Source organism: Nuphar pumila, chromosome 6 (genome assembly GCF_984573655.1).
Source record: "Nuphar pumila chromosome 6, dmNupPumi1.hap1.1, whole genome shotgun sequence".
Classification (NCBI taxonomy): Eukaryota; Viridiplantae; Streptophyta; class Magnoliopsida; order Nymphaeales; family Nymphaeaceae; genus Nuphar; species Nuphar pumila.
In genome coordinates, this window is record NC_143254.1 from 1,482,098 (window position 1) to 1,489,113 (window position 7,016).

The following is a 7,016-nucleotide window of genomic DNA, read 5'->3' on the forward strand; positions in this document are numbered from 1 at the left end:
GTACAAATGTGTTCGACATGGTCAATTAGCTGTGGAATGACACTTTGATAATGTTTTTTCAATAAAAAATATGATTTTTTAAGCCATCAATATTTATGAAAGCCATAAATATTTTTAAAGATCTTAAGCCGTTGATTTTTAAACCTTAGAAAAACCTACATGTATATCGGGATTGGATGATCCAAGAGTCTATTCTTATAAAATCAAGCTTAAGGAAAACATGAAAAAACCCCTCCAAAAGCATAACACATGCACAATGGGTTTTAACTAATTACATGCATAATGGGTTTGAATTCAAGATTCATCCCAGGCTTATGGGGAATTCATGAAAAGGACCATTATGTTTAGATCACTCAAATGATCAATATTCTGGTGCAGGATGTGTTTTGCAGTTGGGGAAGTTCTTCTTGTGATTGGTGTTGCTGTGGAATACGGACACTTTCATGACTGGGCAAAAGCTAGGCTAGACTGCCTAGTGATAAGGCAAGGAGTCTTTGCTGCTGCTGGAGTGTTTGGATTGACGACAGTGTTCCTCATTGCTGCCCTGTATTTAACCGCATTACAAACACAGAAAATTCACGAAAACGAAGAAAATATGCATCGTGAAATCCGGGAGGCTTCAAGCCTTTATGCATCGCTTTCCCGGGATTCGGTTTCAGTTACAATGCCACAAAATTCTCATTCTCCTGAAGTTGATTGGCCTGTGCAGACATACTCAGATCATACAAAACCTTCAAATTCTACATAAAAAGGCTGTTCCATGCACATAGACTTTTTTTTCCCTCTCGACTGTAAATATATAAATGCGATAACATTGAGAAAAAATATCTAGTTTTGGTAATTTTGCCAAAACTGTGGGGATGAAGATTCTAATAAATTGGTAAAATGGAGTATTATTTCTCCCTTTTTCAATTTTGGTAATTTTCACGCATTTCCACTGACTCTTTGGGAACAGCTTCCTTGGCAACAAACAAGAATTGTTCTCTCACGATCAAATTAGTCACACACTGCTGAGAGAGAGAGAGAGAGAGAGAGAGAGAGAGAGAGAGAGAGAGACGAACTATAACTATCAACATTACGAAATGAAAACAGGTTCAACCAACATTGAACCTATCGGGTAACCAAGCACGGGCCCAAGACATGCCAAGGAGCCCCAAAAAAAGGAAAAAAGAAAAGTAGAGATGCAAGGATAAAAAGGAAGAAAGAAACAAGAAACAAAAACAGTTAGGCGACGAGCATCACCCTGGATCATGACTGGTCCCTGGAGGCAGATGGTGCTGCAGATCAGGGATGTTGATGAAGAGAATGGCGTATACGTCCGCCAAAATAAGGTTCACCATTTTGTTGAACACTGCCGGAATCTGCCGAAAAATAGCGTTGTTACGAGTCATCCATACGGCCCGCCATGACGAGAGAAGCCAAGTTCGCCAATTAATACGCCATTTGTTGCAATGACGAACTGGTTGAGGACCCCACAACAAATCGTTGGCGAACGATTCCTGGCGCACGCTGACCCCCGGCTTATTCCAAGTCACCTTAAAGATGTTTTGAAAAACAGAGCACTCCCCAAAAAGGTGAAAGGCAGATTCTTCAGCTGCCTCACACAACACACATTTACTCGGCAGATGAAATCCGATGGATTTGAGGAAGTTGTCAGTCTGCACCCGATCGTGTAAGATTAGCCAAGCCAGGAAACATGATCTCGGAGTGGGACCCTTGCCCCAGATCAGGTTCGTCGGGAACCGGTCCACCCCCGACGGAAGGAGAGCAAGGTAGCCTTCTTTTGAGCGGAAAGATTCGTTCAGAACAAGGTTACGACCAAAGAACTGAGACTGCGAGTCAACATTGCCATTATGAGATAGAACTGCAGACCATGCTTGGATCCATGATCGCCGAAGCTTTGACATAGTTCGCTGACGCACGCTTGTGGCCCCCACCAATGATTCCACTCCACCGTATTTAGCTAGAAGCACGCTTGCACACGGAGACCCAGGTTGGTGTGCAAGCCAGCTCTGCTTCACGACAAGAATCATACTCCTCAGCTGGGGATCCTTGATTCCCAAACCCCCCCTATTAGGGGGTAGTCGAAGAGTGTCCCACCCTATTAGGTGGCGCTTGTTTTTGGGACCTCGCCCAGACCACAAGAAGTGTGTCACTACCTGAGCTATCTTCTTACTAACCCCCATAGGCATCAGGAACATAGACATAAAAAATTCTGGCATAGCAGAAAGGACGTGCTTGATGAGAGTTAGTCTACCCGCGGTAGAAAGGTAAGACGCTTGCCAGCCCGATATTTTTTTCTGAACCCTTTGGATAGTAGTGTTCCAGGCTGTCGTTGATACACGACTGATTTGAAGCGGCAGACCCAGATAAGAAAAAGAGTTATCTGAAACCGAGCATCCGAATATCCGCTGGCCCATGTCCAACATTGATGGAGGGGCATTGACCATGGATAGACAACACTTCTCGTAGTTCAAGGATAGACCTGACATCGATTGGAAAAAAAGAAGGACAAGCTTGAATCTTAACATTTCTTGGATGGAGGCCTTTCCGAAGATAATTATGTCATCAGCGTAGGTCAGGATCTGACTACGACACTCTTGAATACCGAGAGGTTCAATTAGATCACACTCCATTGCCCTCTTAACCAAAACTACCAGGCCTTCAGAGACGACGTTAAAGAGTAACGGAGACAAAGGGCATCATTGTCAAAGACCACGACCAAGTTTGAACTGTTTTCCCTTGACCCCATTGATCTGAAGCTGTGATTGGGCATTGGTAACCAGCTCATGCACCCAGCTAGAGAAACGCCTACCGAAGCCCAAGTTTGTCAACATGTTGAAGAGGAACGGCCAATGAACCGAGTCGTAGGCGATCAAGCGATCAACATTACTTAAAAGTGAAACTCAACAAAGTGTTGAGTCTCACAAGCACAAACACAACAACAAAACATGAAAACACCATTTACACAAAAAACAGAAAAAACCCAAACACAAAACAGAAAACTCATCAAGGACTACAGACATCTAGATGGAAATCAGTTGGTGGCAGAGGCAGGTCTTTGAGATATATGCGAAAGATAGCATACACATCAGCCAAGACCCTATGAGTCAAACGGTTAAGGTTGAACGGGACATCCCGAAAAATAGCATCATTTCTGGCCATCCATATGAACCACCACATTGTAAATAACCAAACTCTCCAAATAGTCCTTCACTTCTTTTCGCGTCTAATTATAGCAAGGTTGATGATAAAATCTAACGCAAAGCAACCCTCCCGCACAACAACTCATGGAGCCCTCCAAGTTTTAGAAAACAATTCTCGAAACACTTCACACGACCAAAAAAGATGTGTAGTTTCTTCAGCCTGTCGACAAAGCACACACCAACTGAGAAACTGAAACCCCATCCTCTTGATATTGTTATGGGTTTGTATCTGGTCATAAAGAGTCAAACAAGCCAATACCTTGGTCCTCGAAGATGGTTCCTTCGCCCATAAAGCATTTTTGGGGATCCAGCCCGGACCTGGAGGTAAAAGAGAACGGTAGACCTTGTGGACTTGGAAAACCCCCACATTCGAGACTGCCCATTGAAGCCAAGATCTGTCTACCCCCACGTCCAAATCACTGTTAAGGAACAAACGGAATGCCCTAAGCCATATTTTCCTCAAATGTGACGTGTATGGTCTACGAGCCCCCCGACAAACAACAAGTGAATCAATTAGACCATATTTCAACCAGAGGAAGTTTGCACATGCATCCTGTGAAGTATGAGCCAACCAATACTGCTTAACAACCAATGCCACACTCCTTTTACTCAAAGCAAAAATTCATAAGCCAGCCATAGTCCTTGGCATAACGATAGAGTCCTATCCCACCAAGTGCCTCTTATAAGGTCCATTTACACCACGCCACAAAAGCCTTGACAGGACGCGCTTAAGTTATTGCTCAACGTTGACAGGCATGACACAAATCGACATGAAAAAATTCAGAATCGCTGACAAAACATGTTTGTTCAAAGTAATTCTACCTGCAAGAGACAAATATTTGGCATGCCAAGACTAAAGCTTAAGACACACCTTGTCAACAACTGGTGCCCATGATGTTTTAGAGGTTGGCATGACTTGTAAAGGGAGCCCCAAGTACTTGATCGGCAACGACCCTAAAGCGCAGTTGAAAATTTTTTTCACCACGTTCACTATAAGAAAACTCCAATTAGCGATGGATATTTGCGACGGATTTTTTCTGTCGCCCATTTGCGACGAATTAGCAACAGAAAAATATTTGTCGCTAATATTCGAATTATTTATGGAATTAGTGATGGAAAACATGTCGTCGCGAATCCGGCGTGAGTTAGCGACAGCCAAATTCCGTCTCAAACTCTGTCGCAAATGCGCGACGGCTCAGCAACATAATTTTTTTTTCGCTACTTTGTCCCAAAGTTGCAACGGAGTATGCGACAAAATTTGGTCGTCACTAATCTGTCGCTAAATTTCTCGTAAATCCCTAATGCGAGCCCCTTTTCCCTTTCTTTTTCTGTTGTCGCTCGCCTGTCGAGCTCCCATTGCCCACCCGCCCGCTGTCGTCGACCTCCCGTCCGACAACCGCAGGTGACCCCCCACCCCTCTATCTTTTTCTTCTTCTTCTTCTTCTTCTTCTTCTTCTTCTTCTTCTTCTTCTTCTTCTTCTTCTTCTTTTCTTTTCTTTTTCCTTCCGTCGACCCCTGTCGCATCTCCCGCCCCCCTCTCTCTGTGGTTGCCAGAGGGCCCGCCCCCCTCTCTCTCTTTCGGGTTGCCGGAAGACTGGGGGGGAGGGGGGTTGTGCTCGGCACCCTCCCTCCTAGCAAATCCAGGCCGGTGCCCCCTGCCCCCTCTCTCTCTCTGTGGTTGTCGAGAGGTCGGTTGGAGGCCGACAGTAGAATGGCGGGCAGGGGTCGTATCTGTGTCACTTTCTGTTCTTTAGTATGGCTACAACCTTCTAAGTCTTCACACTTTTGCAGTTTTACGCAACATCCATCTTTTGACTCCGCGGCTCGAGCCTCGTATCATTTACACTCATAGACACTCGAGAGCGTCACAACCTCACAAGGTAGGAGAAAACTGCACGAGGACTTTGAAAACCACAAATCGGGTAAATACCCATGCTGAGTAAGTGATGCAAGCGTATCACATGTTATTTAATTTATTGGATACAACACTTTTCTGTTTACACACTCACTTAGTTGTGGATATCTAGGACTGCTTTAATGGAGTTCAGACATCATGTTGAGCATGATTTTAATGTATGAGAATAAAAGTGTTATTATTTTTGGAGTTTGGATTTCATGCTAATCATGATAGTAGTTAGCGGGATATTGGAGTGTGTTTACTGCATGTACATGTTTGACATTGTTTTGATATGAATGATTTGAATGTATTGCAATGTTTGATGTGATTGTATCCATGCTTGCATGAAGTTACTTTCAATTTGTTTATGACTTCCATGTAAAATTATATCATGAAAACATGCTTTAAATGAATGTAGCGTGTTATGAATAGTTTGCACATGAAAATATTAAGTTATCAATGCATCCATCATAGTTCTTGTGATTGTATGACACTATATATCTATATATATATATATGTGTGTGTGTGTGTGTGTGTGTGATATATATCAAATCATTACATCTACCATGAATGCATGATAAATTTGATATTTTCTTCATCATAGCATTTTTATGATTCTCTTTTAACTGGTTAGGATAATATTCGTAATATCATAAGACCAAATGACTGCAAACCGTGAATGGATGTACCGTAGGATAGTTGACAATGAGGTATCGCTTGAATATATGGATGGAGTTGAAAGTTTTATTAAATTTGCAATGGCAAGTGTCAATACAGTGGATCCCACAGGTCGGATTAGGTGTCTATACAAGATTTGTAAGAACAATCGATTTGTAGAACCTCATGGCATTAGACATCACTTATATAGGAAGGGTTTTGTGAGTGATTATCAAAATTGGATGTTTCATGGTGAAGAATTTAAGAACAATTTTGATGCACGGGTGGATGTGGTGCACGGTAATCCTTATATGGATTTGATATTTGATGCCGCAGGACCAAACTGGGTTCTGCTATGGGTCATAATGATGTAACAACTAGGGTAGAGGAAGCAGCACCAAACGATGCAAATATCAGATTTTATGATTTACTTAGAGATGCTGATGAGCCACTTTGGAATGGTTGCGAGAATCACACTATCTTGTCTGCAGTTCTTCAACTACTGAATTTGAAGTTCGAGTTTAATTTGAGTCAATCATATTTTGACCGTTTGTACTCTATTGTGAAGAGTATGTTGCCCAAAGATGAGAAATTACCACAAAATTTCTATCGTGCGAAGGTTATGGTCAATGCTGGATGCAATATTTAATGTGAATGATTTGAATGTATTATAACGTGTTTAAATGATTTAAATGTATTACAATATTTGATGTGAATGATTTGAATTATTTGAATGTATTGAAATGTATTGCAATGATTTGAAGGTATTGCAATGTTTGAATGTATTGCATGACATTTTTTATTTTTTAGAATGTATCTTCGATACGTATAGAGTTATGATTTGAATGTATTGTAACGTGTTTGATTTATTTGAATGTATTGCAATATTTGATGTGAATGATTCAAATGATTTAAATGTATTACAATGATTTGAATGATTTGAAGGTATTGCAATGTTTGAATGTATTGCATGACATTTTTTATTCTTTGATTATGTATCTTTGATACGTATAAAGTTATGATTTGAATATATTGTAACATGTTTGAATGTATTGCAATATTTGATGTGAATGATTTGAATTATTTGAATTATTGAAATGTATTGCAATGACTTAAATGATTTGAAGGTATTGCAATGTTTGAATGTATTATATGACATTTTTTATTTGTTAGAATGTATCTTCGATACATATAGAGTTATGATTTGAATGTAGTGTAACGTGTTTGAATGATTTGAATGTATTGTAATATTTGAT